Source organism: Zonotrichia leucophrys, chromosome 7 (assembly GCF_028769735.1).
Source record: "Zonotrichia leucophrys gambelii isolate GWCS_2022_RI chromosome 7, RI_Zleu_2.0, whole genome shotgun sequence".
NCBI lineage: Eukaryota > Metazoa > Chordata > Aves > Passeriformes > Passerellidae > Zonotrichia > Zonotrichia leucophrys.
This window is the reverse complement of record NC_088177.1, coordinates 37,246,732-37,272,891: the sequence shown is the minus strand read 5'-3', so window position 1 is coordinate 37,272,891 and position 26,160 is coordinate 37,246,732. Positions and strand designations below refer to the sequence as shown.

The 26,160-nt window shown below is 52.4% G+C and overlaps 1 protein-coding gene across 1 annotated transcript in view; it reads left to right on the top strand.

Annotated features, from left to right (window-relative positions):
- The first annotated feature begins 12,528 nt into the window (after positions 1-12,528).
- The window catches only part of SH3BP4 (SH3 domain binding protein 4), a 35,621-nt gene continuing 21,989 nt past the window's right edge, over positions 12,529-26,160 (top strand). Inside the window, exon 1 of the mRNA XM_064718001.1 lies at positions 12,529-12,626. The gene's annotated coding sequence lies outside the window, so the exon portion shown is untranslated. The remainder of the gene's footprint in view (positions 12,627-26,160) is intronic.

Here is a 26,160-nt window from a genome sequence, read left to right as displayed (position 1 = left end):
TTGCACCTTTAGTCCTGTGGAGATGCCATTCCTGTTCCTTGTTTGTGTGCCAGACCTTGCTCCATCACAGGATACCATGATCTCGTTTGAGGTTGCACAGTCAGCTCTCCTCCCACTCCCAAAAAATTGGGGAAAAATCCTGGAGAGTTTCATGCACTCAGTAAATGATACACCAGGTCTGCCAAGCAGAGCGCCAGGAGATTTGGGGATAGGGAGGGGAATGTTAATGGTGAATTAGCCAGGAAGGGCAGTGGAGCGTGGTGGCACTAATCAGGAAAGGTGATCACGCTCTGCTCAGGGTCTGTGACTGCCCCCGAGCCACCCAAATTTGCTGCTCCCCCGGGGTGGTGCAGCAGAGCCTGCAGAGGGAGGGAGGCTGAGGGTTTGGCATCTTTGATGGTTCTCTCCTGAGACCTTTGCACAAAGCCCTAATGGAAATCCCCCTTGAGCACCAGGTGGTGATGGCTGTGACCCTCATGGACAGGACAGGGATGGAAAACAGGGAGCTGAACTGCTTTTTCAGGACCAAATGAAAGTCTCAAAATGAGGGACACGGGCACCTGGAAGCCCGTCATGATCCTTGCCAGGCCTCATTCTCTCTTGTCCATGAGGGTCACAGCTCCTTTCCAGGGCTGGGAAAATCCACCAGGAGGTGTGAATTTGTTGAACTGGTGCTCCAGCAGGTCCCAGAGGTCTTGGTTGGGATCTGGAGATTGACCAGTAACCCCAAAGAGCAAAACCTCAGTTCTCTGTTGTTGGGTTTGATGGGGGACAGGGAGGATTTGATGTGCATTAAAGTAAATGTGCATAAAAATCATCCCAGAGTGGTTTGGGTGGGAAGGGACCCCAAAGCTCATCCAGTGCCACGGGCAGGGACACCTTCCACTGGACCAGGTTTCTCCAAACCCTGTCCAATTTGGCCTGGAATAATTCTACACATGGAGCATCCACAGCTTCTCTGGGCATAATATACACACACATATAACAAATGCCATTTTATATGTGTTTTAATAAGCATATCCTAAAAATCCATGAGCCCTCAGTGTAGTAATTGCTAAATGGACCAGGGCTAAACTTCCCATTCCCATTATCCGTGCTCCTCCCACTGACATTAAGTCAGGCTTGAGTATTTTCCTGCAGTGTGAAGCAAATAAAGAAAACAAGAGTCAAGTGAAAGGTGCCATTAAGCTGTAGGCAAACTGGCAAGCCTCCGACCCTGGGAATGATTTACTGGAGTCTTTAATGAAGCCAGAGTGGGTGAATTATGGGCAGAAAAACAGGGATGAAAAGGAGAGTGAGATGAAGGTGTTTTTGCAACCATTAAATTCCTGTCAGATTTATGCTTTTCTCAAGTTTTACGATGCTCGGACGTAATTCCTGATAAACTTTTTAAAGTGGTGTTTTCATCCCAAATTTAGTTCGTGTGGTGAAAATGGCTGTGACAACCCTCTCTCATTCCAGCTGCTCCAAGATCCAGGCTGCTTTTGCCACTACCACAGCCCTGTTATCCATCTGGGATGGGTTGGGATGGACACAGGGATACAGGATTCTACTAGCATTTGTGTGGGCCTCCTTGAAAATAACACCATGAAGCAAAACTGAGCAATTTTGCCATAGAAATGTTTATCTGACAGCCATTCCCCACTCTCCTCACCCTTTTTTCCCTCCAAGGAGGAAAAAAGAGTTTTGGACCCAAATCAAAAGGGTTAGTGGAGCTGGATCCAAGTGGGCCTGATACCTCCACCAGGCTCCAAGGAAAAATCCTTGAGCTTGGATGTGTTCACAGCACCCAGCTCCCACAATCCAAGAGTAACATAAAGCCTTGAAGGCATTAAAGGCTGGGATCAAAGTAATTCCATGCTTTCCTGTTTGTCCCAGCCCCTGATGAGCAGGAGAGCTGCTGGGACTAGATAGGAGCGGTGAACGTGCTCCTGGGGAGGTGAGAGCCTTTTGAACTGAGGGCAGCGAGGCAAGAAAAGCACATTTGTGCTTCCCCACTCCTCCCACCTCCTGCAAGTCTTGCAGGGTGGGGAAAACTCCCTCAGCCCAAGCGTTTTGCCACGAGAAAGAAATTGAGGAGCAGCGCTTGGATGTTCAGGGCTCTGTGTCAGCATGACCCTGGCTCTCTCTCTAAAGGCCAGGAAGGAATAACTCCTGCACAAGTGGTAGCACTGGTTCTCCCAGGTCAGCTGGGTTTGCACGGGAGCTTTTGGGATTAGTTTATGATTTTTAAGGCTGTGTTTGTGCCTAAGCCCCCGAGGGGATAACACCAACGTCACGCAGCCCATGAAGCTGCAGCCAGGCTCTCCCCCCATTACCCTCTGGGCTCCTGAGGTTGTTGTGGGCTAAGCCATCCCTTGTTAACTGTTTTTGGATGCAGGTTACTCCGTTTCCAGGCTTTTCATTCCTGGTTTTAATTTTCCCAGCCAGAGACAGAGCCAAATCCAGCCCCAGGGACCCCAGAGAGCTTCAACCAGGGGCGAGTTTCGCCCAAGGTGTTTCTATCACAAAGCTGTCAAAAGCAATTTCTTCTGATCAGACTGAGCTGAAATCCCAGCGGAGGCAACTCATCTCCTGCTGGATGCTGGCTTGAACAGCAAATAAACATCAGAGGCAGGAGAGCCTGGCTGGAGATGAGAAATCTCATCCTGTGATGAGAGGTTGTGAACCTTTCTTATCTCGTCTCACCTTTATCTCTTTGGGTTTCATAAGGAGAAGCCTGAGGTGGCAGCAGCTGAGGGGCCAGTGTACCTGGGGTGGCTGGGGGTGCTGCAGCCAGCCCTGCTCCCCAAGTTTGTAATGTGGGATGAAGCTGGGGCAGGAAAAGTGGAAGGTCCTTGTGTCCCTGGCCGTGTTTACTCATTCCCTGGAACAGGGGGGCTGAAGGACAAGGTGTGGAGGGAACATGTCAGCCGTGCTGGATTTAACAGCAAACCCTTAATCTGCTGCCAAGGTGGAAGCAAACACCTGTGGGAAGGTGCCAGCCCTGGCCAAGGTCATTCCTCCAGAGCTCCTGCCCATGCCCAGCAGTGTTTTGGGACACAGCAGTGCCTGGGAGCAGCAGTGGAGCAGCTTCATTCCCTTCACCTCCAGCTCAAGCTGTCCTTAATGGTGATAACTCCACCTGAATGAACCCCAGGACCCCTCTAGGGCCACTTGTGACCGCTGTCCTGCCATATCCCTCCCCTCCATGCCATGCAAATCCCACCACCTCCCAGCACAGAACTGCAGAATATTCCGAGTTACAAACGAACCGCCTGGATCACCCAAATCCAACCCATCCCATCCCACCTCCCTGGACAATGGATGATTTTCCCTCTGTTTGCCTACAGCATTTGCCACACGTCTGCAGAGTGAATTGAGCCATGGGGATGGATCCATCCCACCCAGATCCCATGGGAATGGGTGTCAGAAGAATCCCTTGCCTCCCATTCCCGCTCTGCTCTGCCGGCGCTGCGGCAGCGAGGAGGAAATGCCAGGGCTTAAGTGATTTAGCTTGGGGAGCGAGTGAAATCCACTTACATGGGCTAATTGATAGCAAATGATTCCTTAATTAGAAATTATGGAATTGCCCCCTAATTTACAAGGAAGAACAGGACTAATGCAATGAGGAGCTGAGGGGTGTTTCCCATGGTTGCCGGTGATTTTCCTTCGGAGAAGCTCTCGCCAATTAACTTTTCATGACATAAATTTGTTTGCCTTAAAATATCCAGTTAGAAGCATTTGCAGATGCATTATTTAAGGCTTGAAAATAAATATTGGATGCTCAGGCTGTGCTTTGTGAGAGCTCTGAGCCGCGTGGCTTCTCACTCAATTATTGATCGTGCTTTCCACCGTGCTGGAGACATTCCTGCATGCAGAGGGGAAAATCCCAGCTTGTTTACTTGCTCCTTCCATGTCTCAAAGTCCCCAAAAAACTCACCCAGCAATGGATTTGGGGATGTTTATAGCTTTTACATCTTCCTCGATGTGGGTTTTCTGGTGTTTAACAAGGTACGAGCACCTCGTGTAGTTTTTTTTTTCCCTTGCCAAGACATTTATAGATGTTTTTCCATACAAAATTTTGCCAGGATGGATTTATCCTTGTGTCAGATCTGATTGTAAATGGAACCACAGAATCATGAGGGCTGGACAAGATGATTCACCATCTTGTGAATCATGACAAGACCTCCAAGATCCTCAAGTCCAACCCTGAAGGCTCCTCAGGAATTGTGGTGGCACCTCACCTCCAGCAACCATCAGAACAGAGAAGCGGTGAAAACTCATAGCCCAGGAGGTGAGATTTGCAACACAGAAGGAATTGCACAAACCTCACCTTTGGAGGACTGCAGAGAGGTTTCCAGGCATATCTGGGGGCTGCCAGTGCCCAAGAACTGCTCACCCTCAGCTCTGTGTCGGGAGACCTGCCAAAAAATCCGCAGGTGGAAAACCGGTCAGGCTGCTTGGCCGAGCAGCTGGAGCCCTGGCAGGAATGGGAATGCCAAGTCCAGGGGGGAGGAAGGTTTCTGCATCCCATGAAACACTCTGCCCCACAAAAAAAGCTGCTCTGGGGATGCTTTGAGGATGGATCTGAGCCTTGTCAGAGGCATAAATAATGCGGGACCTGTCAGGAATTGTTGAAGGGGGAATTCAGTTTGCGTCCCAGCTCCTTCCCACACGGCAAACTGGAGCCAGAGAGCTTGGAAAGGCTGCAGACTCATGGCCATAATTAATAGTACAAAGAGGCTGGCAAGGGGACGCCACCAGACAGGCTCCAGCCCTGGCTCTGACCCTCAGCAGCTCTGCAGAGCCCTGGCCGTGCCCTGAAAGCCAGCAGGCATTTCACTTCAAAGAAACCCACATTCTGCCCCAAAACCCTGCTGCTCCCATCTGCTGCTCCATCCCTGGCATGAAGGGACCACACAAATCCCAGATCTTTTCCACAGGGTGCCCACCACACCAGAAGCAGCCTGGTAGATGCTGCTGCCTCGCTCCAATTCCCCCACTTTAAAAATGGGAATTATGCCATTCGTGCTCAGCTTACGGGTTGGTGGCCACTGCTATTGCAGGGAGGGTCTCTTAATGCTCATAATCCCATGGCACTGGGAGCTAAATGAGCTGGAAAAGAAGAGAACTGGGCATTTCTTTGCTGGAGAAAAGGAGGGCAAATAATGGGCTTAGAAAGGAGGGAGTGCCAATAAAAACGCAGAGCTGAGTGCTTGCTGCTCCCCTTGACATGCTTAAAGAAAGCAATTCAGGCTCAGCAAGCTCAGTTATTAACTGGGGGGAGAAAAAAATTATAATTCTTGTGACTCTGTTTCTTTGCAGGGCAGCCGAGCAAACTCCTCGATCGGGGACATAATGGGGCATTGAAAAGCAAATCCGGCGGCACAGAAAGGAAGTGTGTGTGTTTCCCCAGGCCAGAGGAGGCATTGAGGGTAGGAACAGCCGAGTGGTTATCTCTGGCTGGCTTAAATCTCAGCTTTTGGACAAGCCAGGCTTTGTTGGGAGAGCCGCGGGCAGGGCAGTACCTGGCAGCTGATGTTTAACATCATTTCAGAGTGATCAAACTCACTTGGGATGCTCTGCGTCCTTGGCAGGGTGCAAAAAGCACCCAGGACAGGCACCTGTGGGGCAAAACAGCCACCACCTCCTGTGGTTGTGGATTTCAAACCCTGCCAGGGGAAATGAGGGAAATCTGAGCACCAGCATCACTGCTTGGTCCCCCTGATCCTGGCTGTAAATGCCCCCAGTTTTATCTCAGCACAGTTTCGGGCTGGAAGATTTGTCAGCCCCTCATTCTGGGTTTGACATCACCACTAGAAATACCCTGAATTATGGCAAATTTCAGCACTGTGCCCTTGCTGTGCTGCGTGGGGCTGATCAGAGAATCCCAGGATAGTTTGGAAAGGGATCTGAAAGCTCATCTTCTTCCCGTCCCCTGCCATGGTCAGGGACATCTCACATCTCATTCCATTCCCTGCCCAACCTGGTCTAATTCCTCTCTGTCACTTTCCCCTGCCTCTAAAAATGAGGGAATTCTCATTTTCTCCTTTATCTTTTGAGTCCTGAGCCCTTTACCAAAGTGAAAAGCAGGTAGCTGAGGGTGCTGATATTTTATCCTCTGCGAGGGTGCTGATATTTTATCCTCTGCTTTTATCCCGGGACACTTCCACCTGGTATTCCTGGGATGAACTTGTAGAAAATGCTGCTTGTTTTGAGCTTGCCCTGTATTTGTGCCAGGCTCTTCTAAACGCCTGTCCCTGTCCCAAGGCACAGTGGTGTCTAGTGGGGGAAATCCAGGTGGGAATGACCACAGGCAGATCCAAACAGGGCTAATGATGTGAAGCAGCTGCTCTGAGCACAAGCCAGCACAGTCATCAGTTCAATTAACCCCATTGATTAGTGCAGCAGCCATAAACCAGGCTGTTTGTCAGTGAACACAGGGAATTATTGTGTCTTAACGCTGCTTAAGGAGGGAAATTTCCCCCCATTTTATCACAGAGCTGTCTGGGAAGTGGAAGGGCTCTGGCAGTGATCTGAGGGAGAGGAATAATAATCATAATAAATAAAGATGCAAGCACCACTAAATGGCTCTTGCTCCCCATGCCTTTGCCCCAGAGAATCTTTAGGTGTGGAGGGAAAATTTGGGAATCAGGAGCACAAAAGAGGTGGAGAAAGGGCAGCTCTGAGCCTCTGAGGGGCAGGGAAAGGCAGCCTGGGAGGGTGTTTAGCTAAAGACAAAAGCATTCTCGGCTGAAAAACAGGACTTTCTGCTCCTCCAACTCCCTCCTGCAAGCCCTGGGCCTTTTCCAGGCCCACAGAAATCTGCAGGAGCCTGACTGAGGAAACCCCACAGCCTGGAATCTCTTGGTGCACAGAGGGAGGAGGTCGGAGCCATCTCACTTGTGTCCCCCTTTGCATGCCCCCTGTGCTAGGCAGGGATATTCATCCACCTGGGAAGCCTTCACAACCAGCAATGATTGCCCTGCTCCCATTATCCCCTAAGGATGATGAAACAGCCTCATCCTGGTGATGGGTTTTAGATAGAGCTCTCATTGAGGCTGGGAAAATTTTTTTGCTCCTTTTTTAAATTTTTTTTTTTTCAGCTTCCGTGGTTCTGTTGCCAGGAGAATCTCCAGAGGGAACAAAAGCTGTTTTATTTTGTGGGATGGGACTCGGGGAGGAAAGGGAAGACAGGGAAGGGCAGAGTTAACTTGTGGGATGTGGGTCCTGCTGCTCTGAGAGTGGGAGGGGAGGACAGGGATTCCTTGGCTCTCAAAGGGTGGCAAGGAAAAGGGAACTGGGTGATGGTGGCTCTAAAATGAAGGATTTTGGTTATGAAAAAAAAAAAACCTAAAGAGACTCCAAGGGAGCTGGAGAGGGGCTTTGAACAAAGGCCTGGAGGGACAGGACACAGGGATTGGCTTCCCACTGCCAGAGGGCAGGGCTGGATGGGATATTGGGAAGAAATCCTTCCCTGGGATGGTGCTGGATGCCCAGAGCAGCTGTGGCTGCCCCTGGATCCCTGGCAGTGCCCAAGGCCAGGCTGGATGGGGCTGGGAGCAGCCTGGGATAGTGGAAGGTGTCCCTGCCCATGGCAGGGAGTGGAATGGGATGGGCTTTGAGGCTCCTCCCCACCCAAACCATTCTAGAATTCTAGGATTTGGGTTTTAATAAAGGACTTTCCCATGTGGACTAGTCTTCCAGGATGGGAGAGGTTGATGCAAATCTCTCCAAACCCCATGCCTTCCCACGGGGTGAGCGGGATTTGTACCCTGGCAGGGGTGAGGGGTGTGCTGGGGGCAGGATCTGTGTGCAGAGCTGAGATAGAGCACTGCAGGATTTCCCCTGAGGAGCAGAGAAGGTTCAAGAGCTGTCCCTGTTCAAGCTCTTTCGCCTCTCCCCTCCACCTCTTTGCTGTACTGTCGCAGACATCTTTTCATGAAAAATCCTTTCCTTAGGATTTTTCCTCCTGAGAAGCTGAGAGGCCTCAGGAACAAAATGTAAACAATGGTTATCTGCTGCTGTGGAATGCAACAGGTGGGTCTGTGATTGGTCTCATGCTGGTTGTTTCTAATTAATGGCCAATCACAGTCAGCTGGCTCGGACTCTGTCTGAGCCACAAACCTTTGTTATCATTCCTTCTTATTCTATTCTTAGCTAGCCTTCTGAGGAAATCCTTTCTTCTATTCTTTAAGTATAGTTTTAATGTAATATATATCATAAAATAATAGATCAAACCTTCTGAAACATGGAGTCAGACCCTCATCTCTTCCCTCATCCTGAGACCCCTGTGACCACCGTCACACTGTCCTGTGTTCATTCCCTCCCTCAGCTGATGCCAGGCAGGCAGAGATATTAAAAGCCTCTCCGGAAGCTCTGTCCTTTGCTCCGTGCACGTCCTCATCAGGCTTAAAAAACTAATCCCTGTTATTAGCAGGAAGTGGTTGTCACCTGGCCAGGTGTTCCTGTCACCTCACAAACCCCTTCCAGGGGTGATCACAGGTGATACCAGCCCCCCCTTCCCACAGCTTTGGGAGCTCTGGCACCAACAGAGCCACAGATTTATGAATCGTGGAATCAGGGAATGGATTGGGTTGGAAAGGGATCTTCAAGCTCATCCCACCCCTTTCATGGGCAGGGACACCTCCCACTATCCCAGGCTGCTCCCAGCCCTGTCCAGCCTGGCCTTGGACACTCCCAGGGATCCAGGGGCAGCCACAGCTGCTCTGGGACCCTGTGGAAGGATTTTCCCCCCAAATCCCACCAATCCCTGCCCTCTGGTAAAAGTAGAGGCCAGGCTTGCCAATATCACGTAGGGAATTGCTGCCTTCAGCCACTGCCATGCATGGAACGGGAACAAACCCCCAGACTCCCAGCTACAGGAGGAAATCAGGTGGGGTGGATGCCTGTGAAAGAGGAGTAAATCTGCTTCAATTCCAGCCTGGCATAACAGAATTCCAAAAAGGGAAGCAGAAATAACCCACGTGGGGAGCCTGGCAGAGGGCTTGTTTGCCAGCTCCTAATGAGGCAAGCCTCGTTTACGAGGCACTTCTGAGGGTAATTGGCTCTGGAGCAGGAATGTTATACCTGCAGAACACAAATCCTGTTGGGATTTATTGGCTCCATGCAGCTCCTGAACCCCTTTGTGCAAACACCTGGGAGCGCTGCCTCAGGATGCAAACAAGGAGCTGCTGCTGCTGCTTCCCAGGCAGGAGTCAATAACTTCCAGAGGAGAAGAGGGACATCCAACCCTGCCAGTTATTTGTCATTAACCATCAGGGCTGTAATTAATTCTCAGCAAGGGGAAGGCTGGCCTGGGAAGAGCTCGCCCCAGGGGAGTGCTACACTAACCCGGGGTTATTAAACCTACCTTGGCAGCCAAGGTAGATTTAACAACCCTGGGTTAGTGGTGGCTCCCCCAGCTCCAGAAAGCCACCCAGAGCATGATACAGGCTCAGGGATTCCCTGGAATCCAACCAAAACTGCAGGATCATGGAAAAACTCTCCCTTTGGCCGTAGCAGCAAACGTGGGGCTTGGGGTGCTCTGATATCCCACATGGAAGTGGATCAGCTCAGGTTTGGGAATTCTCCCTTCTGGGAGGTTTTGGGGCTTGGGGTGCTCTGATATCCCATGTGGAAGCGGATCTGATCAGGGTCAGGTTTGGGAATTCTCCCTTCTGGGAGTTTTTGGGAGCTCAGGGCTCGTGGCTGAGCTGCTGCTGTGTCTGTGAGAGCATCCCTGGCCCTGCAGGGCTTGGAATGAGATGGGATCCAAACCAATCCATGGTTCTGGGATTGTGTGATCCCCCTGGTGAGGGGGATCCGTGCTCCAGCAGCCCTGATTGGTGTTGCTGGGGCTCAGCAGAGCCAGGTCTGGATGTCCAGCTCCTGTTTGTGGTGGTGTTCACAGTGTTCTTGGATGAGGGAAGAGACGAGGATCTGACTCCATGTTTCAGAAGGCTTGATTTATTATTTTATGATGTATATTACATTAAAACTATACTAAAAGAATAGAAGAAAGGATTTCCTCAGAAGGCTAGCTAAGAATAGAACAGGAAAGAATGATAACAAAGGTTTGTGGCTCAGACAGAGTCCGAGCCAGCTGGGCTGTGATTGGCCATTAATTAGAAACAACCAGCATGAGACCAATCCCAGATCCACCTGTTGCATTCCGCAGCAGCAGATAACCATTGTTTACATTTTGTTCCTGAGGCCTCTCAGCTTCTCAGGAGGAAAAATCCTAAGGAAAGGATTTTCCATGAAAGATGTCTGCGACACCTGTCCACAATTCCCAAGGCAGCAGCAGAGCAGAAAGGAGCTGCTCTCTTCCCAAAATAAGCTGGCTACACTCACACACCTGACCCATGGGAATGCCATCCTGGAGCAGCCCTGTCCCTAGGAACTGCTCAGACCAAAAATTTCCACCCAGATTTGTGCCTGAGAAACACCCCAGAGGGGAACACACAGAGAAATGAACTTTACCATGGAATTCCTGCAGGATGGAATCCCAGCACCACAGAAAAGCCTCCTCAGGGCATTCTGTCCAATATTAATTGCTCCCCGTGATTGCTGCCTTGCTCTGAGCTGCTCCTGGGCACTGCAAACCTCTCAGGAAGCAGAGAGGGATGGGTGCAGGTGGAATTCTCATCCCTCCATCCCGGGCTCGGCACCAGCAACGTGCCCAAGGCACATCCTGAGCGCTGGGAAAGCTGCAACTGTTGTCACCCACAAATTGCGGATTTTTAATGGAGTCCAAGCACAGTTATGGCACCTGGAAATGTGGTTTTTAGCCAAAGGATGCTGAGCTGGAACTGCAGATTCTCATACACCTCCTCCTTCCCACTGGGAAAAACATTTTTGTCCCCAAAGCCACTCGAGGTGCCAGCCCAGGACAGGAATAAACTTGGACTTTTCAGTATCCAAAAAGATGGGGAATCACACCAGAAAAGAAAAAGTTGCTTCTGCTTTTCAGAAGCAACTGAAATACTGATTTTAATGAGAGTTTTGCAGGAGCAGAGGGACAGGAGCACCCCAGGCTTGGTGCCAAGGCACAGATGGGGACAGCACCCAGCCCAGCTCATCCCAGGTGCCATCCCAGTGTTTTCCACTGGCAAAAAAGGAGGGAAGTGCCCTGTTGCAGTTAGAGAACGGGGTTACCCAGCTGCAGGGAGCTCCCCTTGGAGAAACCCCAAAGCTCCCAAAATCACACAGCAGAGAAGAGCTTCCAAGGCTGCTTTGAAGTGGTTCTGTGTGGGGAGCCAGGAAAACGTGGGATGAGGCTGGCAAGCCCCAGCTGACCCCCAGGATGGGGTCTGGCCACACAAGGACCCACAGCCACCCCTTTGCCACCCCACTTTTGTCCCAGCCCGGCCAAAACTCCGTCTCCTTCTGCCGCGCTGGGCGCAGGAGGAGCCAGCACCAGGAAGAGGAAATTTAATCATCAGGTCCCGATTAAACCCAGGAAAAAACAAGGAGGGAGGTGGGAAGAGCAGCGGCTCGAGCAGCCCAGACCCATCTGCTCCAGTATTTCTCACTCAGCTGCTTTTCCAAAGGGTGTCCCAACGGGAGGTGGACACTGTGGGGCTGTTGGTGGCCACCAGCTCTGGGTGCACTTTGTGTCCATGCCTGTCCTGCTGGGTTGATGCTCCTGGTAGCCCATTTCCTAACCCTGCATCCCAGCCAGGATGCTCCCTCAGTCTGTGGGATTTTAGGGAGCACAACCCCCTTTTTCCAGCGGAAAAAGCTGGAAGCCACTCTCTGATAGTGTTTAACCCAAGAAACCAGAGCTCAGCCTTTTCCTCCGCGTTTCTCCTGCCTTTCCCACCCGGGGAGAGCAACAGGGGCGGGATTTCTGCTTGGCCAGGATTTCGCAGCTTGACCAAAACAGCCAAAAAAAAGAAGTCGGAGGGGTAAGGCCTGGAGGGGGATAAAACCTCATTTCCCCCAAGTTTTGAGTGTCACCGCCGCAAGTATGCCCACACTCACACGGCACTTTGTGTCCATGCCTGTCCTGCTGCGTTGATGCTCCTGGCAGCCCATTTCCTAACCCTGCATCCCAGGCTGGGATGCTCCCTCAGTCTATGGGATTTTAGGGAGCACAACCCCCTTTTCCCTCCTTTTCCACCGTGAGTGCGACCACCACAGCGAGTGTCACCACGGCGAGTGTCACCACCACGAGTGTGACCACGGCGAGTGTCACCATGGCGAGTGTCACCATGGCGAGTGCCGCCTCGGCGAGTGTGACCACCGCGAGTGTCACCACCACAAGTGTCACCACGGCGAGTGTGACCACGGCGGGTGTGCCCGCGCTCACACCGGGCTGGGCGTGGCTCGCACTCCCCCCTTGCACAAGGACCCATTCCCATTCCCCCCATCCCGCTTTTCCCGTCCTTCTCCCCTCCCCACATGTTTTACACCAGCACCGTCCCCCCACCATCCTCCTTTCCCCCGCCCGGCACCCCCCGCGTTCCCGCCCTCCGCGGGGGCCACGCCCCGACCACGCCCATGCCACGCCCCGTGACGTCAGCGGGGCGGGCACGCGCGGCCGGTGCCGGCGGGGGCGCGCCCGGAGCGCGGCGGGAGCGGGAGCGGGGCCGGGTTCGGTGTCGGTGGCGGCGGTGGCGGGGACGGAGCGGGCGCAGGTGAGAGCTGGGAGCGGGGCGAGCCCGGGGAATGCGGGAGCGGCTCCCGAGGGATCCCGGGGCCAGCGGGGAAAAGTTTGTGGCGGCGGCGGAGGGAAGGAGGGAGGGAGGCGGCGGCGGAGGGTCGGGGCTGAGGCAGCGGCGGAGCGCGGGGAGGCGGCCGGGGAGAGAGGGAGCGAGAGTGGCTGTGTGTGTGTGACACCGTGTGTGACACCGGGAGTGGGCTTGTGACCGCGTGTGCAGTGTGTGTGAGACTGTGTGCAAGTGTCGCGTGTCCGCGTGTGGCAGTGTGACCCTGTGTGTGTGTGACACTGTGTGTGTGACACTCTGAGTGTCCTCCGTGGGGCTGTCACTGTGTGTGTGTGGCACTCTGAGTGTGGGGCTGTCACTGTGTGTGTGTGACACTGTCCTCCGTGGGGCTGTCACTGTGTGTGTGTGTGACACTCTTAGTGTCCTCCGTGGGGCTCTGTGTGTGTGTGACATTATGTACTCCGTGAGGCTGTCACTGTGTGTGTGTGTCCTGTTGGTGTCTGAGTGTGTGACACTCTGAGTGTCCTCTGTGGGCCACTCTGTGCGTGTGTCCTGGGTGACTGTGCGTGCCACATGTCCCCTGTGTGTATGACTGTGTCCCTGTGTCTGTGTCCCTGTGTGTCCCTGTATGTGTGTGACTGTGTGTGACTGTGTTCCCGTGTCTGTGTGACTCTGTGTGACTGTGTCCCCTGCGTGTGTGTGACTCTGTGTGCCCGTGTCCCCGTGTCCCCTGTGCGTGTGGCCGCCTTTTGTGCTCGGTGTTGTTGTCCCCGCTGCCATGTGCCGTGTCAGGGTGCACATGCGGCTCCGTGTCCCCGTCCCTGTGCCCTGTGTCTGCACTCCCGTTGTCCCCCGAGTCCCGCTGGCACTGCCACGGCGACGGACACGGCTGTCCGGGCTGTTGTCACCCTGCCGCTGTCACCGCTCGTGTCCCGCGGCCGGCAGCGCTCCCGTTCCCCATCGGCGCCGCCGGGACGCTCCGAGCCGCATTCCAGCGGCTGTGCCCGGCGTGCCTTCTCCAGGAGGGCTTTCCCAGCTCGCCCAATGCCCTCTCTGCTCCCTGCTGGCTGCCCGGGGATGCCGCGGGAGCAGGGATGCTGCCAGGGCTCGGTTTGGGATGCTTTGGGTCATGGGATGCTGTGGGTCCAGGGATGCTTTGGGGCCAAGGATGCTTTGGGAGCAGAGATGCTTTGGGTCCAGGGATGCTTTGGGTCTGGGGATGCTTTGGGTCCAGGGATGCTTTGGGGCCAAGGATGCTTTGGGAGCAGAGATGCTTTGGGTCCAGGGATGCTTTGGGTCCAGGGATACTTTGGGAGCAGAGATGCTTTGGGTCCAGGGATGCTTTGGGTCTGGGGATGCTTTGGGTCCAGGGATCTTTGGCAGTGCTTTGGAGCAGACTTTGGGTCCAGGGATGCTTGGTCAGGACTTGGGTCAGCGATGCTTTGGGGCCAAGGATGCTTTGGGAGCAGAGATGCTTTGGGTCCAGGGATGCTTTGGATCCAGGGAGGCTTTGGGTCCAGGGATGCTGTGAAGCCTCAGTTCCCAGCTATTGCTGCTGGGTGGAAGAGGTGGAATTTTGCAGGCTCCCAGGAACACCAATTTCCTGGGATCCCTGCTTGCTCAGGAGTTTAGGCTCGGCGTAACTTTGGGACAGCAGGGACTGTGAGGTTGTTCTGTGCCCAAATGAAACCACGTGGCATCAAAGCCCCCAAACCCAGCGGAGCTGTGGGATGTGGGATCAGGTGGATGCAAATTCCCAGCTCTGGGATGCCCATCTCTGCCTTCCTCCCCTCTCCAGCCTCCCTGAGATTTGCAATGATTAACTTTTGGCTGTTAATTAATATATAAATTAAAAGTTAATAATGCTGAGTGGAGCTTGGGTAGGAGTTGGAGTTGGGGCTGTGTGGTGTTGCCAGCTGGGCTCTGGAATAAGGATCCATCCTTGGTTTCCTCCAGCCTGGATGCTTAAATTTGCCTTAAAGTAGAAAAAAATTCTTGATAATGAGAGTAACATCCCCCTGGGATTGCTTGTAGGTCTGACAGGGGTGGGTTTGGCATTGGGTTAATGCTTGGGCTTGAGGCTTCCACAGAGCTTTTCCAGCCTAAAGAATTCCAGGCTCCTCAGATTGTTCACATCTCCTCCTTCCTGGCTCCTGCACAGCTGTGTTGGTCCCAGACCCTGAAGAGGGGACAGCATCTCTGGTCCCAAACCATCCATGATTCCCTCAGCTTTCCATGTCCTTCCCACAGCAAGCTTCACCCCCCTGGTCACTCACAGCAAAATTCCCATTTTTCTCACCACCCCCCATCTCCTTCTGGCTGGGGAATTTTGCAGGCAGAGATGCCAGCTTTCCATGGCTCTGCATGTCCAAAATAACCCCGTTCAGGCTGTGGAAGGGAATGTGCTTTTCAAAAATAGCATCTCCCTTACTTTTAATCAACCGGAGCCGGAGCAGCGTGGAGCGATTGCAGCCGGCGCTCGACATCCTAATTGTGTTTGCCTTTTAATGAGAGGAAAACTATTTGCCAAGCTAAAATATTTATTTTAGCCTGGTGGGGTTGCTCTCAAGAGCTTGTGGGGATGGTAAGGAGGTGGTTTAGACACTCTGTGTGTGTTTTGTTTTTGTTTTAATGGGAAAAGCATTGAAATGTAGCTTTTTGTGGCCGGGGCTGTCTGTGCAGGGGGATTTGCATCCTCCTCAGTCTCCTTCTTTCCAGGGGAGGTCTGAGAGCTGTGTCCCCTCCTGGGTGGATTTCTGCTGGCAGCTGGCACAGGAGGGAATGCAAATACCCTCACCTCATGTTTGGCACCTGCCTCTTCTCTCCTGCCCCAAATCCCTCCTGAAAGCACCTGAGCATTGTGGGCTGTCCCCAGGGCTCCACGGGAGGTGGTGAGGAGGTAGGATGGGTTTTTATGGAATCATGGCATTTCCTGAGCTGGGAGGAACCCTCAGGGATTGTCCAGTCCAACCCCTGGGCCTGCACAGACACCCCAACAATCCCACCCTGTGCATCCCTGGGAGTGTTGTCCAAACATTCCTGGAGCTCTGGCAGCTGTGCCCATTCCCTGGGGAGCCTGGGCAGTGCCAGCACCCCGTGGGGGAAGAACCTTTTCCTAAAATCCAGCCTAAACCCCCTCTGACACAGCTCCAGCCACTCCCTCGTGTGCTGTCCCTGTCACAGAGAGCAGAGATGGAAACACCCAGGAAAGTTTTGTAGCCAAATGTTGACTTCCCCAGTGACCAGTGGTGAGTCAGCTTTGGAACAAGGGATCAACCCACTGGGAAATGTGTTCCTGCTTATTAACTGGGATATCTTATTAACGGGGAAATCTTATTAACTGGGATATCTCTGCTCTGGAGCCAGGCTGGGAGAGCTGGGGGTGCTCACCTGGAGAGGAGAAGGCTCCAGGGAGAGCTCAGAGTCCCTGAAGGGGCTCCAGGAGAGCTGGAGAGGGACTGGGGACCAGGGATGGAGGGACAGGACACAGGGAATGGCTGCCACTGCCAGAGGGCAGGGATGGATGGGAGATTAGGAATGAGGAATTCTGCTCTGTGAGGTGCTGTGCAGCAGCTGTGACTGATCCCTGGGGGTGTCCCAGGTCAGGCTGGATGGGGCTTGGAGCAGCCTGGGACAGTGGAAGGTGTCCCTGCCATGGCAGGGGTGGGATGGGATGAGCTTTGAGGTCCCTTCCAACCCAAACCATCCTGGGGTTCTCTGATGGCTGCAGCAGGGTGTTCATGGAGAGCAGGGTGTGGGGTTCCCTGCCCTCTGGGCATTTTCTCCACTGCCAGCACCAGCTCAGGACCCATCCAAGCCTCTCCCCAGAATTTGCAGAGCGAGGTTTAAAAGCACAGAACGTGTCCCCCATCTCTTCCCTCAGCAGGAGCTGCTGCCCTGGGCTCCCTCCTGGCCGGCACTGGCCCTGCCCAGGGCTTGGGCACAGGGCTGGCATTGTCTGGGGGCCTTGGCAGGGCTGTGCCAGCCTTGGCTGGGCCGGGAGCACGTGGCTGTTCCGGTGCTGGCACAGGGAATATCCCTCTGATGGAACTGGGGGCAGGAGAAGCCCTGCAGGTGGTGGGGCTGAGCCCTGTCACCAGCCTGTGGGGACACCAGGGCAGCTGTGCTGGTCATTGATGATGAGTTTTGCTGCTTTCAGAGGGATCTGCAGCCCCAGCTGCCTCCGTGGCCCCAAATATTGTTTGGGGTTTGAGGAAGGGGGGAAAGGGAGGAGGCTCCTGCAGGACCTGCAGCTTTGGCACGTGCTTGTGCTGGCAAGTCCCTCTGCTTCCCAAAAACAGGACTTGCTCCCAGCAGCTCGGATCTGGCTTTTAGTGCTCCAGTGAGCACATTAACACCACAGCCATCCACACTGAAGGGTGATTTTTGAGGGTACCTGTGGCTTCTCCCCCGTCTCTGTGCTCCTCATTGTGCCCTGGGGTCCTTGGGGTGATTTCTGTGTATTTCTGTTCCTGTGGGCTCCTAAAGAAAAGTGTGGGAGTCAGGATGGGGGATGTGTGGGATGGCTCCCAGCAGCAGCAGGGAATGCAGGAATGCACATGGAATCCCTCTGCTGCCTCAGGGGGGCTGCAGGCCCAGGTGTTTCCCAGGGAAAAGTCAGTTTTTCATGGATCAAAGAGCAGACCATAAAACTTCCAACTCCTCCATGGTGCTCCCCCCTGGAGTGGATTTTTGTCCCTCTGCTGGGAAGTTGGCATTTTGGGAGGGTTGCATATTTTTGGGAGGAATCAGTGCACCACCAGCAACATTTCCTGGCTTTAATCCCAATCTTCTGTGGCCTCCATTGGGAACCCCATGGGAAATTTCTGTTTTTAACCTGCTGGTGGATTTGTGCAGGGGGGTATTTTCAATGCCAGGAGGCAGCTGTTCCCATTCCCATTTCCCATTCCCATTCCCCATTCCCATTTCCATTTCCATTCCCAGCTGGCATATCAATGGCAGAGTCATGATGCTCTCTCTCATTCCTGGGGCTAGAAAAGTGTTCCTGCTTTTTCCTACCCGAGTGGCTGTTCCTGCTCCACCCAGGAGAGAAGCTGTGTCAAATCCAGCTGTGGGAAGCTGGCACATCCCATCTCCTGCTTGCAGGATCACCACAGGATCCCAGAATTGGTTTGGGATGGAGGGGACCTTAAAGCTCATCCCATTCCAATGGGCAGGGACTTTCCCAATTCCTGCCTGATTCCCCAATTTCTTTCAGTTTGGGAGAGTAAATCGGTAGCCTCAAACCTCTGTAGGTGGAAATGCAGAGGTGGGAGGTGGCCCAGCCACTTATTTTGTGTTTCTTCAAAATGAAAGAGAGTTGGTTTAGGTGAGATATTAGGAAGGAATTCTTCCCTGTGAGGTGCTGGCTCAGTTTTCCCAGAAAAGCTGTGGCTGCCCCTGGATCCCTGGAATTGCCCAGGGCTGGACATTGGAGCAGCCTGGGATAGTGGAAGGTGTCCCTGGAATGGCAGGGGATGGAATGGGATGAGCTTTAAGATCCCTTCTAACCCAAACCATTCTGGCACTGGGTGATTTTTCATATTTTTTTCATATTTTTCATCACCTGGCTGCCTTTGTGTAAATTGGAGGGCTGGTGATGCACATCTGGTTTGCAGTCCCATTAGGTGATGGGGGAAACTATATCAATAGTAATAGTAATAGTAATAATAATAGTAATAGTAATAATAATAATAATATAAATATAATGGAAAACTTTAATAATAATAATAATAATGATGATGATGGTGATTTTCCTTTTCACTGCTCATTCCCTGCAGTTGCTTCCTCCCCTGCCCCATGGGAGGGTCGCCCTGGGGACCATCCCAGCATTTTTGGGAGAGGAAATCACAGCCAGGGAGCCGAACCAGATGTTTTCCAGCTGATTCCAGAAAACCTGGGCCCAGCAGAGATTCCTGGTTTCAGCTCATCCCTGCTTCCCTCTCTCCAGGGGTAAATCCAGCTGCTGCCCTCCTCCTACCCTGCCTGGATCAAGGGCTTTAGGCCATCCCCATAAAGTGTTCCAGGTTGTTTTTGGAGGGCAGGGTCAGCGTGGTGTGTGGCCTCCTTTGAGCAGCACCGGCTGTTTCCTTAGGAACAGGGAGAAAAAGGCTTTTTTGGAGTTGAACAATAGGGAGAGGAGCAGGGCAGGGGGTGTTTTATGTGATCCCAAGGGTCTTTCCTTGGGATCACAGCTTTTTCTTTATCCCATATTCATAACCCTGAGTTGTGAATCTAGGATAAGTCCAAGAGTGGGTTTGGTTGGATTTCTTAGTGTGTGCAGGGCTGGGTGCAGCATCCCTTGTTTTGTTGGTGTGGTGGGGGGAAAGGTGCTCAAGTTATCCACCTAAAATCACCTCCACAGGTCAAGCATGGAGAAAAGGAGCAGGAAAAAGCCCCAGGAAGTGGAATAATGGATGCAGTGGTCACCAGGGAGTTCGGCCAAAGCCTCTCCATTCTCACACACATCCCGGGCACCGAGAGCCGTGTCCGATGTGAAATCCCCAATTCCTGCCCCATTCCCTGCTGCTGCTCCCCGCTCCTGCCTCGCATCCGTTCCCAGAGCAGCTGGGGGGGAGCTCTGCTTGGTCCCTCGGAGCAGAGGCTGCTCGAATTAAACAAAGAGAAACTTCCCATTTCTCTGCCAGCCAGCCAGCGCTGCTCCGGCTTCCGGAAAATGGCAGCGCTGGAGGCGGGCGAGCAAAACAAAACAAAACAAAATAAAATAAAACAAAATAAAACAAAGAAAAGCAAAGCAAAGCAAGGCGGCCCCAGCCAGAGAAAAAAAAAGCTCCTCACCTCAGAGGCATTTCCTTGCTTTCTTTCCCCCCCTTGTCCAGCCTCTCTCCCTCCCCATCCTGGCTGCTCCATTGAAAACCTGCCATCAGATTAGGGCTCCCGGGGTGGGGCTGCTCTGGGAAGCATTTCCCAGGGAAAAGCAGGGAAAGCCAGCCTTGGGAATGGCTCTGCTCTCTGCCCCAGATCCCCTCCCTGCTTATTTTGCCACGAACATGCTCAGTGGGGATTTTTGGGTCAGGTTTTTGGGTGTGTATGGCTCCACTTTTGGGGCAGGTTGAGCTGTTGGAACCCTTGAGGAAGTGCAGGGAATCGTTCCCAAAGGGCCTGGGAGCAAGTGGTCCTTGCAAAAAAAAAAAAAAAAAAAAAGGGGGAAAAAAAAAAGACGCTTGAGAGCATCCTGGAAAAAAAAGAAAAGAGAGATCTGCATCCCACAAAAGCAGGACCTGTGTGATTGTATCCTGCAAAAAAAAAAGGAGGAGGTGGGGAGTGCATCCCAGAAAAAGGAGGAGGTTGGGGTGCATCCCAGAGAAAGGAGGAGGAGATGCATGAGTGCATCCCAGGAAAAAGCTGGAGGGGCAGGGACAAAAAGAGCTGTGCATCCCACAGAAGGAGAAGGGAATTGTGTGGGTGTGTCCTGGAAAAAAAGAGGAGCTGTGTGAGTGTGTCCCATAAAGAAAAATTTAAAAAAGGATGAGGGAGATGAGGGTGTCCCTCAAAAGGAGGAGATGGGAGTAAATAAAAAAAAAAAAGGGGAAGCATGGGGGTGCATCCCAGAAAAAGGAAGGAGGAGAAGGGAGGGAGCATCCCACAGCTTGTCCTCCCTTGTTCCAGCTCCTCCTTCCCTGTGGCTGCTGTTGGCTGCAGGTTCCTGTGATACCTCTGCAGAGATTGCTCAGGTGGGACAAGGGGTTTTTTTTAGGGAAAAAGGATGAAAACCTGGCATCCCCAGCACCAGGATGGGTTATTTTAGGATGTTTTGTGTCTTTTTTTTTTTTTTTATATCAGCATCCCAGAAAGCGTCTCCTTTCCAGCAGCTGAGCTTATCAGGGAGTGAGACCCCAAAACAAGGCTTTCCTGGAGTCTTTGGAAGTGTTTTCCTTGCTTTTCTGGGAATGGACAAGGAGTTTGTTACCCGTGGAGGGTGGCAATTACCTTGTCAGCAAAGCAGAGCCCCTGTGCTGCTCCAGACCAGCTCAAAATTCCAAGATTTGCTTGGGAAGGATGCTCTGGGATGGGGACATCCCTGTGGTGCGCTCCTCCCCTGCCTGGCTCTTCACGTCCTGCCAAATCGGTGAAGTTTTGGGGGATTTGGGGTTATTTTGTTTTCCCTGGGAGTTGCTGGAGCCAGCCAGTGCTGCAGAGGAGCAGCTCAGTGCCCTCAGTGCTTCTTCCAAGCAATTTTTTCCATCTCTCCTGAGCTGCTCCTGAGCTGTGGCCCCTGCTCCCCAGGGAGAGCTGCCTGAGAGTCAATGGCTGCTGGAAAAACGCTTTAATTAACTCAATTAGCCAGATGGTCCATCTGGGCTCCTGCAGAGCCTGCTGAGATCCATGGAATGAGGTGGCAGCAGCTCCACCCTGGTGATGGGGAGGACACAGGGAGCCATCCAGATCCCCATGGGATGTGCTGTGCTCTCCAGAGCATCCATCCCTGCTCCTGGGAGCTGTTTGACAAGGGCAGGGAGTGACAGGACGAGGGGGGAATGGCTTTAAACGCACTGGTTTGGAGGACAGGGATGGATATTGGGGATTAGGAATTGTTCCCTGTGAGGCTGGCAGGCTGTGGCTGCTCCTGGATCCCTGGAAGTGTCCAAGGAGAGGTTGGATGGGGCTTGGAGCAGCCTGGGACAGTGCAGAGGTGTCCCTGCCATGGGAATGAGGTGGGCTTTGAGGTGTTTCCAGCCCAGAGCATTCCATGGCCGTGCTGCTGGCACATCCCTGCAGCTCCTGCCAGGGCAGAGCAGGAGCTCCTGGAACATCCAAAACATCCAGGACACACGGCCAGGCATGGAAAGAGTGAGCAGGGGGAAGCCCTGCAGGCTGTTTGAGCAGAGGAATGCGGGGTCTGGAGCAGGGATGGGGCCCTGGAGCAGGGATTTGGGAAGGGGGAGTGTTTAACCCTTCCTCTGCTCTGTGACTGCTCCATCCCCATCCCAGCTCCCTGTTGTAAAGCTTGGCTTTACCCACATCCTGAGGGAAGCTGGTTCTCCTGGCTGGGATGGGAACCTCAGTGCTGGCAGGTGGAGATGAATCCTTGGGGCAAAAGGGAGGAATGTGTGTCCTGGAGGGTTTGGATACCACTGGGGAACGGCGCGGGGAAACTGAGGCACGGCATTGCTCTGTGGAGAGGTTAAACCGTGGTCCCTGCAGTTGTGGTGCCCATGCCTCCAAAAATGGGCTCTAAAATCATTCCTGAAGGGCTCCCAGCTCATCCTCAGCTCCAAAACTGTGCATCTCCCTGATCCCTTTTTTCTTCTGTGCATGGGAATCATTTGGAAGCAGAGGTCTGAGCCTATTCCATGGAAATCCCACGCTCCACAGTGCTGCAAACACTTCTGCCTTTCACCAGAAAATCCTCATCCCCCTTCCTGCTCACACCAAAAAAAAAAAAAAAAAAAGTGAGTAATGCTGGAGAAATTTGGGATGAGGCCCAGCAAACGATCGGATATCCGGCTAAGCAGGGCTCTGACTTTTGGACTGAAAGCTCCCAGATGAATAAATGCAGCAGGAGGAATGGCAGATTTTGAAGGATTATGTCTTTCTGGCGGTGCTCTGGTTTATCTCTCTTTAAATCTTCACTCTGTGGAACTTGGGAATGGCTTTTTTTCCTTTTTTTTTTGTTTTTTTTTTTTCTTTTTTAATCGCCTCAATATATTTGTTTTATGCTCGAGCAATAACACATTTCCCCTCGTCCTGTTAAAAGCAGAGCTGATGGTATTTAAAAATAATACTGGTGCCAGTTGTCTTGTGATGCACATCATGTGTTCTGGCTGTAAATGTTGTTTACAGGCCAAAAAAAAAGCTGAATTCACTGCAAAAGTGGCTTGTTGGGAGGCTAAAATGCCATCCAAAGTGGATGTTGCCTAAGGAATAATGGGTGGTGGTGGTGACTGTCTCCTTGTTGGTTTTCTTTCCTCCTTCTGGACCCGGCTGAAAAAGTTCCCTTTTTTTTCCCCCTGTTGACTGAGTACTTAAGTCCTTCTTCTAAATATAAATCTCTCCTGATGCGTCAGCTGCGCCTGGGATTTCACTTCTTTTATGTGGCACTTCAAGCAAGTTTTAATTAAAAATTAAAAAAAAAAAAGAAAAAAAAAAAAAAGGTCCATCTGCATTGGGTTGATATTTAGGGAGTTTTTTCCCTCATCAGGAGCGTGTCTAATTCCAGCCTGACCCTGCAGAGCATCCTCAGCTCCTGGAAAGTTCTTGCTGTGTCCTGCTTGGAATCGGAGTGGTTTGGCTTGGAAGGGGCCTAAAAGCTCACCTCATTCCAGAGCAGGGACACTTTGCACTATCCCAGGTTTTCCAAGCCCCATCCAGCCTGGCTTTGGATCCAGGGGCAGCCACAGCTTCTCTGGGCAGCCTCACCCTGATGGGGAACAATTCCTCCCCAGTATCCCATCTCTGTCACTTTAAAGCCATTCCCCCTTGTCCTGTCCCTCCAGGCCCTTGTAAACCACCTCCCATTCCCTGGAATTCCAGGTCTTTTCCTCGGGGTGGCTTTCTTTCAGTGCTGCCTCTCCTGGCAGTGCTGTCCCATCACTGCCACAACATCTGCTGTGACCAACAACGAGATGTGGAAAAAGCTCTGTCCTGATAGGGAAAAAAAAAAAAAATCTGGGATGTTGATGTTGCTGTGGGAGATGCTGGGAGCAGGAGGTGTTGTCTGGGCAGGTCGCTGGAGGTGCCATGGATTTGCCTTCTCCTGCTGCTGGCAGCCCCATGTTTTGGGTCTGGAAATTAAAAAACACATCTCTGAGCTTGTCAGAGCAGCCTCAGAGCCCCATGTTTTGGGTCTGGAAATTAAAAAACGCATCTCTGAGCTTGTCAGAGCAGCCTCAGAGCCCCATGTTTTGGGTCTGGAAATTAAAAAACACATCTCTGAGCTTGTCAGAGCAGCCTCAGAGCAGGGCTGGTGGTGGGGCTGGAGTTGTTCTCCACAGGAACCCACAAATGGAGGGGGGGTCTGTGCTGCTCACAGGGAATGTGAGCCAGGGGTGCTATGTGGGGCTTTCTAACCTCAGTTTAGTCCTTGCTTTTTGAAAAGAGCTGTTCTTGTAGAGACAGAGGACAAGCTTTGTCTTGTCTCCTCTAATTTGGGCACTTGGTTGGCCCCAAACCACCCCTTATCACAGCTGATAACGCTTCACCCCTCATTCAAGCTCCAAACCCCCAAAATTCAGCTCTGTGCTGTCTTACAGGTGGGAATCGAGCAGCCTGGTCTGGTGGAAGGTTTGTTTGCCCAGGTATGGGCAAAGAAGGGCTTTAAGGTCTCCTTCCAACCCCAAACCCTTCTGGGATTTTCAGTGAAATCTCGGTGGGAATTCCTGGGATTCTGTGAAATCACAGTGGGAATGAACGGAGCACGTGGCTCCGAGGTTCCTCTTGGGCAAGGGCAGGTCTGTCCCCTTCCAGCCTTGCCTGGGGGTGACTTCCTGGGGAATAACTTGTCCTCTGGAGATGTTCCCTCCGTGGTGGCTCGATTTTTAAGGGATGCTCCTGTGTCTGATGCACTCGTGGGAGGTGTCTCGTCCTTGAGTTGTAGAAATTGCTCCTCTCAAGAAAATAAAGCTCTGCTGTGAGCAGGGAACAGCCTGCCGTGGCTCTAGGATGGCTTTCAGGTATCATTTCAGTTTTGCTGCAAAAAAATGTGTTTGAGATTCCACCCTGCTCCATCCAGCAAGGGGAGTAATTTTGAGCAAAGGTTTTTTCCAGATTTGAATAAATTACCATTTTTGCGCCAAAGCATCTTGCTAAATAAGGGGCATCTATGCCCAAAATGTTGTGCCAAGGGTTGTGTCCTGGCCCAGAGAGGCAGCTTTGCCATCACACATGGATGGGGGCTGCAGGGAAGGGACTTTGGCTCTCTTTGGCACCGCGTTAATCCCGGCACAGCCTCGCCTGTTCTCAAACTGACGCAAAGCTGCGGCTCAAAGTTCGTGTCTTTGTTTGCAGATAAAGCCTGCCCATAAACATTTGGGGCTTAAAAAATGATGAAATTGGTTTATTATCAGCCATCTGACCCACGGTGATGGGACTGGGCGGCTCTTAACATGGCCAGACCGAAACAACAAAACCTGAGATGGGGGTGAGCGGTGTTGTTTGGGGTTTTTTTCCCCCTTCACGGCACTCCTGATGCTGTGGAAAACGCTTGGAGGCACTGCTTGGGTGCTGTCTGACCTCCCTCACCCCCAGGCTGAGTTAATGTGCAGGTTGCAGGGAGTCTCTGTGCAGTCTGCTGGGCTTTAATTTGGGGGTAATTAATTAAACAAGCAGGCGCGGTGCTTGCTCCTGTGTTGCATAAACAGCAGCCGGCTCTGGTGCATCTCAGGCACCCTCCTGGCTGGCACAGGTAGGTGTCTGCACCTGGAAAGCTCATCCCCACCCCTGGAGAAGCTCTGAACTGTGTTAAAGTGAGGAATTGGGCTGCTGAAAGCCACCTGAAACGAGCCAGGTGCTCTTTGTGTCCTCGGAATGGGTGTGGTGTCCAAGGCCTGCTCTGGATGGAGGCAGGAACACGTTCTGGGATGGGTCTGCAGGTGAGGTCAAACCTGAGAGGTCCTAATCCAGCCTCTGGTTGGTTTAGATCAGATATTAAGAATAAATTCTTCCCTGAAAGAGTGGCAAGACCCTGGCACTGCCTAGAGCAGCTGTGGCTGCCCCTGGATCCCTGGAAATGCCCAAAACCAGGCTGGATGGAGCTTGGAGCAACCTGGGCTAGTAAAAGGTGTCCTTGCCCATGAGACAAACTTTAAGGTGGTCCTTTCCAAGCCAAACCATTCCATGATTCTCTGACCTGTCCCCACATCCTTGCATCATCACCTCGGAGTTTGCTCTCCGGGTATCCCTGCCCTCTTCCTGACATGGAAATCCCTGGGTTGTGAGATTGGATCGAGCATGGAGCATCCCATGGAGCAACCAACCCCCCTCTTTCCTTTCCCATGAACTCCAGCAAAGGGTTAAGCTGCTTAAACCCAGGTGTCCCTGGCAATCTGGTTTGGGAATGTTTACCAAAGAGGAGCTTAAAAAAACCCCGCTGTTTTGAGGGAATTCTTTGCAATGTGCTGATTCTGTTTGTTTCTGCTCAAAGAGAGGAAAGAAAGGAAGGTTTTTGGCGCCTGTCAGCATTTTCAGCATAGCTGAGGGTGTCCTGTAATCCAGCAGCAGATCACTGATGGATTAATCAGGAAGGTGTGCTAGAAAATTAAACCAAGGGGGTTTAATTTTGGATTAACTGGACCAGTTCTTGGATTAACTGGACCAGTTCTTGGAATCCAGAGAGGTTTCATTCATCATTCCTTGGTGTCCAGGTGGCAAGCTGGGAACAAAACCCCTTGTTTTCCCCCATAAATGGACCTCCTGACTGAGGATACCTGGAGATGGATCAGTCTTGGTGGAGTGCTTGGGCTGGGAGAGCAGCATGGAGCTGTCTGTGCTGACCTGCTGGGAGCCGCCTCATCTCTCCTGGTGCTCTGCAGCTCATCCCTGGAGC